General features: G+C 48.7%; 1 protein-coding gene across 18 annotated transcripts in view; it reads left to right on the top strand.

The window, feature by feature from the left end:
- Positions 1-17,973, top strand: part of LOC137353703 (regulating synaptic membrane exocytosis protein 3-like) — a 1,492,914-nt gene that overhangs the window by 1,006,638 nt on the left and 468,303 nt on the right. The window contains exon 1 of one of the 18 annotated variants that reach the window (XM_068020103.1): positions 8,713-8,739. The exons of 16 other annotated variants lie outside the window; for them this stretch is intronic. The gene's annotated coding sequence lies outside the window, so the exon portion shown is untranslated. Of the gene's footprint in view, positions 1-8,712; positions 8,740-17,828; positions 17,899-17,973 lie in introns of those variants that run through there. One more of the 18 variants, XM_068020102.1, reaches the window with a different exon arrangement.

The raw sequence follows: 17,973 nt of genomic DNA on the forward strand, positions 1-17,973 counted from the left end.
TGGCCATATTATCGGGTGAGAGGGTCGCGTGGCCATAATATCAGGTGTGAGAGTCTCGTGGCCACTTTATCAGGTGCGAGAGTCTCGTGGCCACGTTATCAGGTGCGAGAGTCCCGTGGCCATATTATCGGGTGAGAGATTCGTGTGGCCATATTATCAGGTGAGAGAGTCTTGTGACCATATTATCAGTTGCGAGAGTCTCGTGACCATATTATCAGGTGAGAGAGTCTCGTGGCCATATTATCGGGTGAGAGGGTCGCGTGGCCATAATATCAGGTGCGAGAGTCTCGTGGCCACTTTATCAGGTGCGAGAGTCTCGTGGCCACGTTATCAGGTGAGAGAGTCTCGTGGCCATATTATCGGGTGAGAGGGACGCGTGGCATTAATATCGGGTGAGAGGGACGCGTGGCCATATTATCGGGTGTGAGTGTCTCATGGCCATATTATCGGGTGAGAGGGACGCGTGGCCATATTATCGGGTGTGAGTGTCTCATGGCCATATTATCGGGTGAGAGGGACGCGTGGCCATATTATCGGGTGTGAGTGTCTCATGGCCATATTATCGGGTGAGAGGGACGCGTGGCCATATTATCGGGTGTGAGTGTCGCGTGGCCATATTATCGGGTGTGATTGTCTTGTGGCCATATTATCGGGTGTGAGTGTCTCGTGGCCATATTATCGGGTGAGAGAGTCGCGTGGCCATATTATAAGGTGCGAGTGTCTCGTGGCCATATTATCGGGTGCGAGTGTCTCGTGGCCATATTATCGGGTGAGAGGATTGGCTGTCAATGAGGGCGGGTGCTGAGGGCCATCAACCTGAAAACTGACAGGAGTAGGAATGGCAAAGATCCCAAGGCAACTTCGGCACTGCAAGTTCAACATCCTTGAGGCCAACTGTTCACCACGAATGGGTCTCATACACTTTGGAATGCATTTTACATTGCCGCTGCCGAAATCGGCGGTGGACACGGCCGGACCGCACATCGCAGAGCCACATGATATTCAGCGCAGCGGCTCATTTAAATGGCTGATGTGGACCGTACCTCCCCCCATGGTGTAGAGGAGGCGGCTGGTCCATCCCTGGCAATAGCCTCAGCAACCATTGTGCAGGCGCTGACGCCATTTTCAAAGGGTTTTAGATTTAGATTTAGATTTAGAGATACAGCACTGAAACAGGCCCTTCGGCCCACCAAGTCTGTGCCGACCATTAACCACCCATTTATACTAATCCTACACTAATCCCATATTCCTTCCACATCCTCACCTGTCCCTATATTCCCCTACCACCTACCTATACTAGGGGCAATTTATAATGGCCAATTAACCCATCAACCTGCAAGTCTTTTGGCTGTGGGAGGAAACCGAAGCACCCGGAGGAAACCCACACAGACACAGGGAGAACTTGCAAACTCCACACAGGCAGTACCCAGAATTGAACCCGGGTCATTGGAGCTGTGAGGCTGCGGTGCTAACCACTGCGCCACTGTGCCGCCCTAACTTTCAATTTAAATATTTGAAGGAGAGATTATTGTAAAAAATTAATGACATTGATCCTGATGCTCTCTTGCCCCCACCCAACATCCATCGATTTAATTCCTTGCCCTCTTCTCCCCACAAAATGTTTAATTTGTGCACCTGACTGTCCCCTCCCCCCACCAAAAGTTCATAAACTTTCATCTTTACCGCTTCCCACTATCCCCTACACCAAATAAATCACTCTGACGCTACTCGCCCCCCGCCACTGCGCACTGAAAAACTTCCCTGCTCCCCCCTTCCCACCAGTGTTACATCTCAGATCCCTGTCTGTGGATCCGAACGCACAGGAGTGCTGGCCACTGACACCAATATTGCTCCGGAATGGACAGCGGGAGCAGGTAGGTCATTGATTCCTTCATTTGCAATATTTAACATATGTTAATTTGGCTTCCAACGCCAAGCGGCGGGTGGGGGTGCTGCCATGAGCCCTCGTCACCACCAGCATATCGGGCCAGGCCTTCCCGGCGTCAAGGCTCATGATGGGCCTCTGCCGGAGGTATTTTTTGGCCCCCCCCGCCATGCCCCCTGACATCGGGGGTCTATTAATTCAGTCCTCCGTCTTTGTGAATCCCTCTGACAAAGTGAGGAACAGGAGGCAGCTGTGCCTGCCCATGAAGCTCCAAGATGAGAGCAACAGCAGCCGGCCATGCCAAGAAAGGCCCACCTGCGCCAGAGAATGTACCGGACTTGAATCAGCTGCCTCCAAATGGCCGAGTGCCATTTTCAGCAAAGACTATGGCTCTCCAGGGTGGCCGTCACCGACCTATGCGCCCTGCTGCAGGACCAGTTGTGACCTATGGGATTTGGGGGTCACTCTATGCCATTGGCCCTGAAGATCACCGTTGCCCTAAACTTTTACGCATCTGGATCTTTCCAAGGATCCACCGGGTACATGTGTGAGGTGTCCCAGGCAGAAGCCAACCTCTGCATCAAGAAGGTGACCAATACCCTGTTCAAGAGGTGCGGTGACTATGTGTGCTACCAGACTGACTCTGACAGTCAGGCCGAGAGGGCCATCAGATTTGAGGCCATTGCTGGATTCCCCCAGATGCAAAATGTAATAGAGTGCATGCATAGTGTCATAGAGTCGTAACGGCTCAGGAGACTATTCGGCCCGTTGAGTCAATGTCGGCTCTCCACGTAGTATGTGGCCATCAAGGCTCCCATGGACCAGCCAGCTGCCTTCATCAATGGGAGGGGCTTTCATCCCATCAGTGTTCAACTGGTCCGCGACCACCGAAAGCGTTTCCTGCAGGTGTGTCCCTGGTTCCTGGGAAGCAGCCACGATGCCTACATACTTCGACAGTCCCAGGTACCACAGCTTTTCAGCCCCCTGCTTGCCTTCAAGAATGGATTCTCGGGGACAAGACATACCCACTGAAGACATGGCTATTGATGCTTGTGAGGAACCCTCGCACTGCAGCAGAGGAGAAGTCCAACAGTTGCCACGGCTGCACCTGAGTGACCATTGAGCAGGTCATTGGGCTGCTGAAGATGAGATTCCGGTGCCTGGATTGATCTGATGGAGCCCTGCAGTATTCCCCAGTGAGGGTCTTGTGTATCAAGACGGTCTACTGTACTCTGCACTATCTAGCACTGCAGAGGGGGTGGCCTTGACTGAAGGTTTGATGATTGAACGCTACGCCTCAACGGACGAGGAGGATGCAGAGGAGACTAATGAGCAGGCAGCACTGTATGTTGAAGCCCTTGTGCTGGAGGCCGGGCACATTGAGCGATGTGCCAAAAAAGAGACAACCTGATACTTACCATATTCCTGCCACCATGATGGGCTGTCAGTGTGAACTCAATAAAGACTCACCTCAACGCATGCATTCTGTCACCTCCTTTCTGTTTGGGTTCCATGCCTCATGCCCAACTGAACCATGTGCTCTGGCCCATGTGGGACACTTACCAAAGGAGGACTGAGCTTACACTGGCAGCTCAATGAGGGAGAAGGGTGAAGTCAGCATCTCACTATTAAGGCATGAAAGGATAAGTGTTTTTCACAATGAAATAACAGAAAAACTTTATAACAGACAACAAATGGCAAATTTCAAACAGCTGTGAAGCCCCCAAGTGTCTCCAGATGCTTTTCTTTATACATTTTTGAGTGCTTCTACGAGGTGTGACCCCTGTGCTAGCAGCTGGGCTGGAGGCAGGCTGCTGATCACGATGCCCCTTTCTCTGGGATAACTTCGGCGGGCGTCCTCTGGCTGTCTGAGACCTGGAGGACACCGGCTGCCAGACGGTTTCCTGCACAGGTGCAGGTCTCTCTTCAGGCGTCGCGGCTACTGGGGCTGGGCCTACTGGCGGAGGGGCTGAGGAGCTGCTGTCCACACTCAGAGCATCCTGAAGGGGCTCCCAGATATGGAGGTCAGCCTCTCTTCCTCCCTTTCAAGGCTTACTTGAACCTTCCTGCTGACCAGAGAAGGATGAGGACCTGGAGAAGACACCATGTATCCTCGTCCTTCTCTCACCTTGTCACTGCTGCGTTAAACTTATTGTTAAGTTGATGGTGTGCAGGTCTGTGCGCATCTGTGCGATCTGGGTCTACATGAGGGTCGCTAGCCTCTCAATGGAGGAAGCCATTTGCTCACATACCTGAGATATGGCAGCACTCAAGGCATGGATGGACTCCTCCATCGTCTGCTCAAGGCTACCCAAGGCGTCTGGCATCTCCGCCAGATTTTGCCTTACCCCTCTCTGCAACTGCAGCATGCCCTGTGCTCTTTATACCAGAGGCTCATCATCAGCCTGGGGCTCAGCATGGGCCTGGACACCCACAGTCCTCTGACAGAGAGGCCTCGGCTGTCACAACCTCAACCAGCTGCTCAGGCGCATGTGTGGTGCTCTTACCAGCTTGTGACCCTGATTCTAAAGCCGAGCGTAAACTCATGGAGGTGAGAGTATCTGCACTGGTGGAAAGTGTAGGAGAGTCATGGGATGACTGCTCCTCCTCAGAGGAATGCTGACTGATTTCCCCCTTCTGATGAGGTCTCCTGTAGATGTCGAGCTGCATGAGAGAACACAAACATGTGTGGGTTAGGCTGTGTAGATCTTGTCATGATATCCATGCGTGATAATGAATCTCCAGAGTGTGCTGGATGTCATTTGAAGACAAATCTCACTATCTTGCATGGAGACTCTAGTCTCACCATCCCTGAGGTCCCACTATCTCTTGTGCTTCACCCTCAGCTGCTGATAGAGGCTGTATGTTTTTTTTATTCATTCATGGGATGTGGGCGTCACTGGCCAGGCCAGCATTTATTGCCCATCCCTAATTGCCCTTGAGAAGGTGGTGGTGAGCTGCCTTCTTGAACCGCTGCAGTCCATTTGGGGTACGTACACCCACAGTGCTGGTAGGAAGGGAGTTCCAGGATTTTGACCCAGCGACAGTGAAGGATATAGTTCCAAGTCAAGATGGTGTGTGACTTGGAGGGGAACTATATTAGCAATACCTCCACCAGTCAGTGAGGTCTCCCTGTTGTTATCGGCCCACTTGTCCTATAAGTGGTAAGAGGAAGATAGTCATACTTCACAGGAAGAGCTCTAGGGCAGGTGTGTTCGTGGCAGCCCCTTGTCCCCTGCTGGGGTTTCCTATGTGGCCTATCCCCACATCAGCTCTCAGGAGAGGGGGGGAGGTAATGGGGGTGAACTGTGGAAGGAGATGGCCTGTGGCCAAGATGCAGTCATACCTCTGGCAGGATGTGTTGATGCCTAAGCCCTGTTGCCAGCACCTTTGTGGTGCCTCCCTCCCCATGTCGTGCAGCCTCCCATGCAGCCATATGAAATCCCCAAAAAGGAGAGTGGTATGTAGCATTCAGAACCAAGTGGTCGTTGACTGTCTTTCCGCACTGCAGCCATGTTCTGCAATCTCCATCTTGGCTCACTTGGTCAGATGGAAGCACCTCTCCCTGACATTTCTGCAGAAGAAGACCTCCCGGCTTTCCCTTGCAGCCTGGAGGAGAATCTCCAGGGAGGCCTCTGCCATCCTGTGGAATCCTTGTCGGGGGGTGGAGATGGGGTCTTTCGGCAGGATTGTGTAAATGACTCAAAGGCAGCAATGAAAGCAGGGCTGGCAGGGCTTTAAATATGGTGCCAACACCTGCTCCGGAGTCAACCGACACTGCGTTCGGTGCCTAGAATCCCACCCCATCGCGTAATTGGCTGGGCCCAGCACCTCCATTGTTATAATTGGCTGCCAGCCACACATGTGACAAGCGGCGATGGCGCCCACTTCTGTAAGCAGGTAGCCAGGAAAAAGTTGAGCCAATTAAGAACCCAAAGGGAAACCTTCATGTTGAAGCAGAGGACATGGCTAAAGTATTAAATTAATACTTTGAATCAATTTTTCCACCAGTGTCACTTTAAAAACTTGTTAAACTGAAGGAACTACCTGTAAGTTTACTAATGCTGTTAGCTGAAGCACAGCAAAAACAGTGTGTGTGTTGAAACAATGGCAACTGCCTTATGTACAACAGCATCGGAATGGCGAGGTCCAGAATATAAATACCGTGGCTACAAGAGCAGGTCAGAGGCTTGGTATTCTGCAGCAAGTAACTCACCACATGACTCCCCAAAGCCTGTCCGCCATCTACAAGGCAGAAGTCAGGAGTGTGATTGGAATACTGTCCACTCGCCTGGATGGGTGCAGCTCCAACAACACTCGAGAAGCTCGACACCATCCAGGACAAAGCAGTCCGCTTGATTGTCACCCCATTCACAAACATTCACTCCCTCCACCACCAACACACAGTGGCAGCAGTGTGTACCGTCTACAAGATGCACTGCAGCAATGCACCATGGCTCCTTCGACAGCATCTTCCAACCCACAACCTTTATCACCTAGAAGGACAAGGGCAGCAAATGCATGGGAAAACCACCACCTGCAAGTTCCCCTCCAGGTCACACCCTCCTGACTTGGAACTATATCGCCGTCCCTTCACTGTCGCTGGGTCAAAATCCTGGAACTCCCTCCCTAACAGCACTGTGGGTGTTCCCACCCCACATGGACTGCAGTGGTTCAAGAAGGCAGCTCACCACCACCTTCTCAAGGGCAATTAGGGATGGGCAATAAATGCTGGCCCCGCCAGCAATGCCCACATCCCACAAATGAATGAATAAAAAAAAGAACTGTGTCCAGTGTCTCACCCATGTCCATACTCACTTGCTGAATGATGAGCCAATTAAGTGATTATTTAATCTGTAATCCATGATTTTAAATCAGTTCGTAAACAGGGTGAATTAAGTGATCAAGACCTGTTAATTTGTGCTATGCTTATTCAGAATTCTCCTGAAAGTTCCGCAAATGTGGAAAACATTTGCCCAGATTATGGCGGAGCAGGACATCTCGTGATTAACCATATTAGTTACACATTTTCACTCACTCTTCAGCTTGAACATTTTTGTGCTGCACTTGCTGCAAAGTGCGAGCTGATAGTGGGGCAGCTGGGAATGGTGAAGGACAGGACGACCGGTCTATCTTCTTAACCAATAACGTTTAAGGATTGAGTGGAAAACAGAGAAACAATGGAGAAAGTGGGTAAATTAGGGTTAAATGAGGTCCAGAAGGACAAATAGAGAGGAAAGAAAGTCTGGATTGAGAGGGAAAGAAAAAAGAGACAAAGGAAAAGTAAGAAAAAAATTAAAACATTGTAACATTTTTAAAATCTTTAACCACAATTGACTAACTGTAGGAATGAGACTGTCCACTGTTTCAGATGTTCCCTTTAGAGGTTGAGTGGCATTGCAACAACACAAATCACCTCATTAAAAAGGTACTTACACTCTTATATACCAATGTTAACTTTGTGATGAGTTTAATTGCTAATTAATGTGCAAATGCAGCAATTTCTTGGAGGTCACATAGAGATTAATGTCAAGCTGATATTTTCAGGATGCTAACGGGTGAGTGCTATGCTAATTGTCCAACAATTTTTAGCACTTCACAATTCACGTCGTATCTCTCCCTCGCCAGAAGTTGCTGGAAGATTTATACATTAATAATAGAAAGTGCATTAAACTCATTTTGTTAGCAAATTATGGCCCATTATTTTTCTCTGATACACTTACTTTCACTGGAAGTTTGATGAGCTAAATGACTGATCAGACCCTTTCCCTCCAACACATGCTACTGGTGAATGTGAATTTACTTTTTTCTCTGCTGTGTGTTGTGTGTGTGTGTGTGTGTGTGGATATTGTGATATAGTGGCTTTTATTTTAACTTCTTGTTTTAAGACAAAATATGTATAATGTATAAGAGCTGGACTGGGATTTGCCTATGTAATAGTAATAATAGCCACAGCAATGCTCTTGATTGGATTGAGGCTGTGCAGACTATATTTTATATTTTATTGCACCAGCTTCAGGGATATTAATCACCTGTCTTGCATGGGCTGCAGAACAGGCAAAATTTATATCTTCCCCTTCCTCATGCAGTTAATAGTAGCACTCATCAAATCATTACCAGCTTGCCTGATTGAAGATGTATTCAGTGCACGCAGAGCCTATATGGATTACTGTGATAATCAATGATTGTAATGTTCTGCAGAAAGTTAATATGATGACTACAGCACTTTCGACCTTGTCAGATGATGTTGCTACTATTGCAATTCAGGAGTGTAGCTAGTGAGCACAAATTGTAATTTTGATAAAGAAAATTGCTGGAGATATTTCTGTTGCCGTAATTACTCCAGTAAGAGAACTGTACTGTCCCTGGGAGATCAGGCTGCACAGTGAGCACTGCTGATGGGGCGAAGTACCACGCTGAATACAGTGCGGTGATAGTGTGCGGTGATATGTTTGCTGGATTTCTACAGATTCTCCTTAACACTTTACACTCAGGGACAGGTAAAAAAGAATAGAGTGCTAATGTCCTGGCTGTAATATGGAATGCATTTCCAAATAGTATACCGTTTGCACTGTTACATTTTAAAAAAAATCTATTTTTCTCAGTTGCATGTTAATTAAAGCTCTAGTTGCAGATCTAAATGTTTACGGTGACTGAATTGCTCATGAATTTTTAAAAGCATGTTTTGTTTGAGATAATGGGATTGTCAAAAGTCTTCCTTCATTATTAATCTAAAGTGTGAAGTGTTTTTTTTTAGTAAGAATTGACAATTGTTGATGTCTCTGGGTTACTTACAGAAGCTCTGTTTGGGAGAAGACAGTTGACGTGCCCTGCTTCCCCCGTGTCATGCTGTGGTTAGTAACTCAGGAAACCTACGATACGCCTTTTATACAGTGTTCAGATAAGATTGCTTTGAGTAACCTGACTTTAGTATCATTTCTATAAGGATCTGATTTCATTCACTTTCTGACAGGACTATCTCTCAGCTTTGAGTTCCATTGTCAGAGAGTAAATGTTGCCATAAGTACCTCATTTCATTATGATCAAATATACCAAACTGAAATTTCAGTGACCCATTGTTTAAATCCTATTATAGTCAGCAGCTGGGACAAGGCGGGCCTTGAAGTCAGGGCGGTGGATTTTGATTTGTGATTTTAAATTAAACTAAGTCATGTGACTGTTGGGACGTGTGTTTCATCATGTGGCATGATCAAAGTAAAATAATATACGTACTATTTTTATTAATTGTTGTCCTTTGGGTCTGCCAATGTCATGCACTGTCTAATAGCCAGTCTGTAGGCCATGGACCTGCCGTTGGATCTTTAGTATTGCCGGATTGTAGGAGGGAATAAATACAGCTCTTTGTGATTGTTCTGATTTCCCTGACCCTCTGTGGGGAATCAGCTGTCTGTTCGGGGCCAACACAATGACATGGGTGAATACCAGAACTCACTTTATTTAAGGAATACCCATGCTCTTTTCGGAGATTATTTTAATCTACCTGGAATGATAGACCTCCATTTTAAGCCAAAATGCTTAAAATAAGGTTTACTCCATATTTTTCTGATATAATCGGGAGGGTACTTGATAGTTGTGTCATCAGCTAAGAGGCAGCTAAAAACTGCCAAGAAAAGCTTAAAAAGCATACATTTTGAAATTTAAAAAACATGGTGTGATAAGCAGCATAATTTATTCATAAATTAGAATTTTAACTTTCATTTGAGGTGACGTGTAGCTCAATTCATTTCTTTCTATGGGTTATCAAGTCTTTAAGTTTGATTTCCTTTGGCAGCTTTGAATGTTCTGCTTTTTGTGAAATTTAGAGATGATCAGAATTTTTAATATTTTTCCTAACCAGCAAAATATTGAAAACATATCTGAGCTGGAACTACTGTAACTTCGGGATTGTAATCCACACTGCTGTGCAAGTCATTCCTCTATTTCACAAGCAATTGCTTCTATAAACGTTGACGGCATTCAACTGAACGAAAACAAGTCCCTGAAATGTCCCTGTTATTGTTTGCAGCTATGGCACACTCTGGCTTGCATGGTAGGTTGATGTAATTTGTTGGATTCTCTTGTGCTGTTCAGCATTTGAAAATAATCGCTAATTGAGGCTGAGCTCTAACTGCTTGAGGGGGATGTGTCAGTGTGTAAATCGTAATGACCTGATTTATTTCTGCAGAAACCTTGGGGTGCAAGTACATAGTTCCCCGAAAGTGGAACACAGGTAGACAGGGTGGTAAAGAAGGCATATGGCATGCTTGCCTTCATTGGCCGAGGCATTGAGTACAAGAGTTGGGACGTCATGTTACAGTTGTACATACCGTTGGTTGGGCCGCATTTGGAGTACTGTGTGCAGTTCTGGTCACCGGACGACAGGAAAGATGTGATTAAGCTAGAGAGGGTGCAGAAAAGATTCACAAGGATGTTACCTGGTTTGGAGGGCTTGAGTTATAAAGAGAGATCAGATAGGCTGTGTCTGTTTTCCCTGGAGCGAAGGAGGCTGAGAGGGGACGTGATAGAGGTATATAAAATTATGAGAGGCATAGATAGGGTAGATAGCCAAAGTCTGTTTCCCAAGGTAGGGGTGACTAAAACTAGAGGGCATAGACTTAAGGTGAGAGGGAGGAGGTTTAAAGGGGATCAAAGGGGTAAATTGTTCACACAAAGAATAGTGGGGTAGCTGGAATGAGCTGCCTGAGCAGGTGGTGAAGGCAAAAACAGGAGCAACATTTAAGAGGCAACTGGACAGGTACTTGAATGAGCAAGGCATTGAGGGATATGGAATTAATGCAGGCAGGTGGGATTAGTATAGCTAGGCATTATGGTCGGCATGGACGCAGTGGGCCGAAGGGCCTGTTTCTATGCTGCACGACTCTATGACTCTGTGAGAAACTGATGTGTTTTAAAACCACATGTATGTTGGAAGCAATTGAGAATTGTTAATGATGAAGCTTCTTTCTTCTTTTGCCTCCTTATCTCAAGAGGCAATGGGTAAGCACCTGGAGGTGGTCAGTGGTTTGTGAAGCAGCGCCTGGAGTGGCTATAAAGGTCAATTCTAGAGTGACAGACTCTTCCACAGGCACTGCAGATAAAATTGGTTGTCGGGGCTGTTACACAGTTGGCTCTCCCCTTGCACTTCTGTCTTTTTTCCTGCCAACTGCTCAGTCTCTTCGACTCGCCACTCTTTAGCCCCGCCTTTATGGCTGTCCGCCAACTCTGGCGATCACTGGCAACTGACTCCCACGACTTGTGGTCAATGTCACAGGACTTCATGTCGCGTTTGCAGATGTCTTTAAAGTGGAGAAATGGATGGACGATGGGTCTGATACCAGTGACAAGCTCGCTGTACAATGCATCCTTGGGGATCCTGCCATCTTCCATATTGCTCACATGACCAAGCCATCTCAAGCGCTGCTGTCTCAGTAGGGTGTATATGCTGGGGATGTTGACCACCTCGAGGACTTCTGCGTTGGAAATACGGTCCTGCTACCTGGTGTCAAGGATTCTCCGGAGGCAATGAAGATGGAATGAATTGAGATGTCGCTCTTGGCTGACATACGTTGTCCAGGCCTCGCTGTCGCAGAGCAAGGTACTGAGGACACAGGCTTGAAACACTCGGACCTTTGTGTTCTGTGTCAGTGCGTCATTTGCCCACACTTTCTTGGCCAGTCTGGACATAGCAGTGGAAGCCTTTCCCATGCGCTTGTTGATTTCTGCATTGAGAGACAGGTTGCTTGTGATAGTTGAGCCTAGGTAGGTGAACTCTTGAACCACTTCAAGAGCGTGGTCGCCGATATTGATGGATGGAGCATTTCTGATGTCCTGTCCCATGATGTTTGTTTTCTTGAGGCTGATGGTTAGGCCAAATTCGTTGCAGGCAGCCGCAAACCTGTCGATGAGTCTCTGCAGACACTCTTCCGTATGGGTTGTTAATGCAGCATCGTCAGCAAAGAGGAGTTCCCTATTGAGGACTTTCCGTACTTTGTTCTTAGCTCTAGGACAGGCAAGATTGAACAACCTGCCATCTGATCTTGTGTGGAGGAAACCTCCTTCTTCGAAAGGCTTGAACACATGTGAGAGCAGCAGTGAGAAGAAGATCCCAAACAGTGTAGGTGCGAGAACACAGCCCTGTTTCACGCCACTCAGGATAGGAAAGGGGTCTGATGAGGCACCGCTATGCTGAACTGTGCCTTTCATATTGTCATGGAATGAGGTGATGATACTTAGTAGCTTTGGTGGACATCCGATCTTTGCTAGTAGACTGAAGAGACCACGTCTGCTTACGAGGTCAAAGGATTTGGTGAGATCTATGAAAGCAACGTAGAGGGGCATCTGTTGTTCGCAGCATTTCTCCTGTAGCTGGCGAAGGGAGAACAGCATGTCAATGGTGGATCTCTCTGCTCGAAAGCCACACTGTGCCTCAGGGTAGACACGCTCGGCCAGCTTCTGGAGCCTGTTTAAAGCGACTCGAGCGAAGACTTTCCCCACTATGCTGAGCAGGGAGATTCCACGGTAGTTGTTGCAGTCACCGTGGTCACCTTTGTTTTTATAGAGGGTGATGATATTGGCATCGCGCATGTCCTGTGGTACTGCTCCCTCGTCTCAGCACAGGCAAAGCAGTTCATGGAGTGCTGAGAGTATAGCAGGCTTAGCACTCTTGATTATTTCAGAGATAATGCCATCCTTTCCAGGAGCTTTTCCACTGGCTAGAGAATCAATGGCATCACTGAGTTCCGATTTTGTTAGCTGTTCGTCTAGCTCATCCATGACTGGCAGAGACTGGGCTGCATTGAGAGCGGTCTCAGTGACAACATTTTCCCTGGAGTGCAGTTCTAGGTAGTGCTCCACCCAGCGGTCCATTTGCTTGTGTTGGTCAGTGATTGTTTCCCCTGATTTAGACTTGAGGGGGGCGATCTTCTTGATGGTTGGCCCAAAAGCTCTCTTAATGCCATCATACATTCCTCTGATGATTCCGGTGTCTGAGGCCAGCTGAATATGACTGCTTAGGTGTTGCCAGTAGTCATTTGCGCAGTGCCTGGCTGTTCTTTGTGCAGCGCTTCTGGCTGCTTTAAGTGCTACGGATGTTAACTCGCTGGGGGCTTTCTTGTAGTTCAACAGTGCTACGGATGTTAACTCGCTGGGGGCTTTCTTGTAGTTCAACAGTGCAATGCGCTTAGTGGCTATGACAGGTTCCAGCTCTTCAAAGTGATATTGAAACCAGTCTGCATTCTGTTTCACACGTTTGCAAAGGTGGTCATTGCTGAGTCATAGATGGCATCTCTGATGTGGGCCCACTTGGTCTCTGTATCCCCTGTCGGAGTGTTTTGAAGGGCTTTTTCAAGTGAATTTAGAAACTTATGTAACAGCTGTGGATAAGAAATTCTGTTAGTGTTGATGCGCGGGCGGCCCTTCTGCTTGGAGTGATGTAGCTTCTTTGGTTTGAGTCTAACCTTGCTGCACACCAGGGAGTGGTCGGTGTCGCAGTCTGCACTGTGGAAGCTGTGTGTGCTTTGGACACTATTTATAGAGGCTCGCCTTGTGACGATGAGGTCCAGCTGGTGCCAATGACGTGTTCTTGGGTGCCTCCAAGAAACCTGGTGACAGGGTTTAGTATGAAAGAACAAGTTGGTGAGGCAGATGTTGTAATAGGTACACAACTCCAGCAGTCTCTGTCCATTCTCATTCATGCTTCCAATGCCATAGCTCCCAAGGCAGGAGGGCTATGAGTCATGGGTGGCCTCAACCCTGGCGTTAAAGTTCCCCAGCAGGAACAAATGTTTGGTATTAGGAATGCAACTAATGATACTATGGAGTTCCTCGTAGAACTGGTCTTTAACTTCAGGTGGGGAGCAGAGTGTTGGAGCATAGATGCTGAGTAGGCGTACTGGACCAGAGGCGGTGAGCAGTTGGATGGACAGTATGCGTTCCGAGCCATTTGAAGGTGGCTCTATCATGCTGAGCAAAGAGTTTCTGATGGCGAAGCCCACTCCATGCTGTCTTGGTTCTTCAGGATCCCTGACCTGCCAGTAGAAGGTGTAGACTTGCTCTCTTAGAGATCCGCTCGCAGGGAGGCGAGTCTCCTGAAGTGCTGCAATATCCACAGTGAGTCTACTGAGCTCGTTGTTAATGATGGCGGTCTTCCGAGAATTGTTGATTTGTGTAAGGTCTTCCGACAGGCCAGGACACATAGTTCTGATGTTCTAGCTTGCAAAGCGAAGGGCTGGTACTTCTTTCCTTTTTTTGTCGTGCTGTTTGGTGCGGTGTTATAGTGCACTTGTTGGGCAATGACCCTGAGCTCCAAGCACCCATTGAAGCAGATGGACTGTGGCAGGACAGAACCTTACTGACCGGGAGCTGCCCGGTTTGAGGCGGACGGTAGCTGTCCAGTGAGATGCGATGACCTCTCCCACTGACAAAGGCAACCCGTGGTGCCCAATCTCTACGCCAATTGAGCTGGAATTATAACCTGTAACTGCTGCCTTCCGTGTTGTTTTGGTCGCTGTGAGGTGACTATGGAGTGACCTCTCCATGGCGCAGGCCTGGGCGGATGTATGGAGGTTGTGAGTTGCCCAAGCGTTAAAACCCCCCTCTCGGCCTTCCTGGTGGGGTCCAAAGGAGTGCAGAGCACGACCTTTGGCACCGGTATGGCTGCAGGAACTGCCGGAAACATGCCAAAGGTGACACATGACCGCCTTAGGGGTTCCGCTCCGGATTTTCTGTTAGGGTTTACCCCCTTAGCCTTGATCTCTCCCGAGACGCCCACAAGGCAGTGGGGTTGTTAGCTCCTATCCCTGTGCCCTAACAAGTAAACTGTGCAATTTCATGGAGGGAGAGGGAAGGCGGGAGGGGGTGTGAGGAGGATGGGGGTGGGGGAAGGGGTGCGGGGGGAAGGCGGAGTGGGAGGTGCGAGGGGGAGGGGGAAGGGGGTGCGAGGGGGGAAGGGGGTGTGGGGGGAAGGGGGTGGGGGGAAGGGGGTGCGGAGGGGTGTGAGGAGGAGAGGGAAGGGGGTGCGAGGGGTGAGGGGGTGCGGGGGGGAAGGGGGAGCGGGAGGTGCGAGGGGAGGGGGTAGGGGGTGCGAGGGGTGAGGGGATGCGGGGGGGAAGTGGGTGTGGGGGGAAGGGGAGCAGAGGGGGGGGAGGGGGAAGGGGGTGCGAGGGGGAAACTGGGTGCAGGGGGAAGGGGTGCAGGGGGATGGGGGAGGGGGAAGCGGTGAGGGGGTGAAGGGGGTGGGGGGAAGGGGGTGTGAGGGGGGAAGGGGGTGCGAGGCCGGCCTCCTCGGTGTCGGCGTCCTCCAGGCTGACCCTGTGCTCGTGATCGCCATCCAGAGGTTTAGGGCCTAGGAAACGCACTCCAGCCGGTTTCGGGATCCTGGCTCACAATCCGCCGCCTGGCGAGGAAAGCCGGTCCCGTGTCGCCCTGTGGGTCCGTCCGATTAATGTCGAGTCTTAGTGATCGACCCATTTTCCTCCACTGGCTCGCCACACTTTGGAGCAGAATGAGCTACAATCTAACAATCATGGTGTGCTTGTTCAATATTTAATGCTGATTTCACCTGAAAACGACAGAGTGAACTTTCTGAGACATCTGGCTTTATGATGTACACATTCCATTCATCTGATGTGTTGTTAATCCACTTGGCACTGTCTAAGTCAACATTCTCCCATCGGTTAATCTAAATCAATCGCACAGGGTGAAAATTAAGATTGAAGACAATTTACTTTTAGAGATCCTACAATGTGCACCTTGAATAGATTAAAAAAATTAATCCTAACACATTAATCATGGCAAGAAATAGCTGAAGGTCGGATTTCCAGATTAAAAAAGCATTTCAAATGCAGCAAATTACAGCTTGTTTCTTGCATAAGTTTTGCAAGTTGCTACTCAGGTTGGAGCTGGGTGACCAACATGCAGCAAAATAACAATCAGCTATGGATTGATTGAGTCTGGAGGTAATTGGAGTAGCATCGATAGCCAAGCAGTGTTATTGGCACTGTCACAATGTGAACATTATTTAGTCGAGCAGCGGTGCAGAATTTGCATGCTGATGTAAATACAGGTTCAGGTTGAGACTAGTGCTCCTTTAAAGGTATGTGGAAACAACTGTACTGTGGACTTCACATTGCTTTCTGATCAGACAAAGAGTGCTCCCATACATGTACAGAGATCCATTCACCGGTGTCAAAATACCAGTTCAATTTTCAATGTTGTCAACAAGCCAATGGGACAGTTAAGTCTTTTGTAACGTTAACTGATTTCTTTGCACCATTCACACTTAAACTACAACCAGTGTGAGGCTGTGAACTTCACTGCTTAACAAAATGCAGTCTCATATTGACACAAAAGCTGCAATATAACCCTGTACCAGAAGCCTGTAGGTTCAAATACCATTCTCACACTTGGCTCTATTGAAATTGCAGCACAGAAGGAGGCCATTCACTCCATCGGGTTCATGCTGGCCCTCTGTAGAGCAATCCGTTCAGTCCCAATCCCCCACTCTATCCCATAGCCATGCAAGTTTATTTCCCCCAAGTGCCTATCCAATTTCCTTTTGAAATCATTCATCATCTCCACTATTATCTATACTGATACAAGCTGAGGGAGTGCTTTATTGTCAGAGATAAATCAACATCTGACTGCTGTTTGCTTTATGTCGTGGGATGCTAAAGCAATGCAGGTCTTTCATTTATAATGGACAAGCAAATCATGTTATGATCTTGCACACAGTGGGCTGAATTTAATGATCTTGCCGCTGGTCCTCACGACAAACCTGGAAATGGGCTCCACTGCAGTCCATCACATAGGCGGCCGCCCCCCCGTGATCACGCGGTGGGCAGCCATTTTGCATATAGGAGATGCGGGAACCATAGCCATAGTCTGGGTGAGATGAGAGTCGCCGATTATGGGATCAGGTGACTCCGGTGCAGGTGCTGATGCCATATTTAAAAGCCTGCCAGCCCTGCATTTACTCCTGCCTTAGAATCATCGGCAACTTGGCGGAGCTTTAAACTTATCGTGACTGGTTCCTGGACCCCCCCCCAAGATGGGCAGCACAGGATGGCCGAGTCAAAACAAAGGGTGGCCCCATGGTTTAGTGATACCTCCCTACATATATTCCTCCAGGCTGCAAGGGAAAGATAGGAGGTCCTCTTCCCCAGCAATGGTAAGAAGAGATCTTCCTTCCTGACCAAGCAAGCCTGGGTGGAGATCGCAAAAGAATGCAGCAGCCGTGGGGTCACCCAACGAAACTGGGCCCAGTGCAGGAAGAGGGTCAATGACCTCCTGCGTTTTGCCAAGGTGAGTACGCCATACCACTGGCCTTTTTGGAGAATGCATGTGACTACGCAGGAGGGTGCCGACATGGGGCGGGTGGCACTATTATGGTGATGGCAGAGGGGCGAGGTAAGGATCTCATCCTGACAGATACATGGCTGCATCTCGGACACAAGAAACTGTCCTTCAGAGCTCACCACCATTAACCACCACCCCCCACTCCCCACTGACAGTGTGTGTCGGGATGAGAGAGAAATCAGATCCCCCAGTAGGGAATGAGGGTCTGATACCATCAGAAATGTCATGTTGATCTCCCTGCCAATCTATACTATCCCCATCCTTCCTATTGGAGGACAAGAGGGCCCACAACAGGAGGGAGATGGCCCAGACTGGAAGAGGTGTTCCTAATCTATGTCCTGTCACCACCGTCGAGGAAGAGGCCTTGGAATTGGTGGGGTCCCACAGTTTCGAATGGGGAGACTAGAGTCCCTGTGCAAGAGGGTGACGATTGGCTTCTATCAACATATTCATTAATTATGGTGAACCACATGGTTGACATGATGAGATCTACACAGCCTAACCCACACATGTTTGTGTTCTCTCATACAGGTTGACATGCACAGGAGACTGCAGATGCAGGGGGACAGTCATCAACCTCTGAGGAGGAGGAGCACTCAGAGGATGGAGGGTCTCATGACTCTCATGCACCTTCCACCAGTGCAGATACTCTCACCTCGGTGAGTTTACATCGGCTGTAGAATCAGAGCACCATACACGCACCCGAGCCGCTGGCTGAGGCTGAGACAGCTGAG

This window comes from Heterodontus francisci, chromosome 3, assembly GCF_036365525.1.
Source record: "Heterodontus francisci isolate sHetFra1 chromosome 3, sHetFra1.hap1, whole genome shotgun sequence".
Classification (NCBI taxonomy): Eukaryota; Metazoa; Chordata; class Chondrichthyes; order Heterodontiformes; family Heterodontidae; genus Heterodontus; species Heterodontus francisci.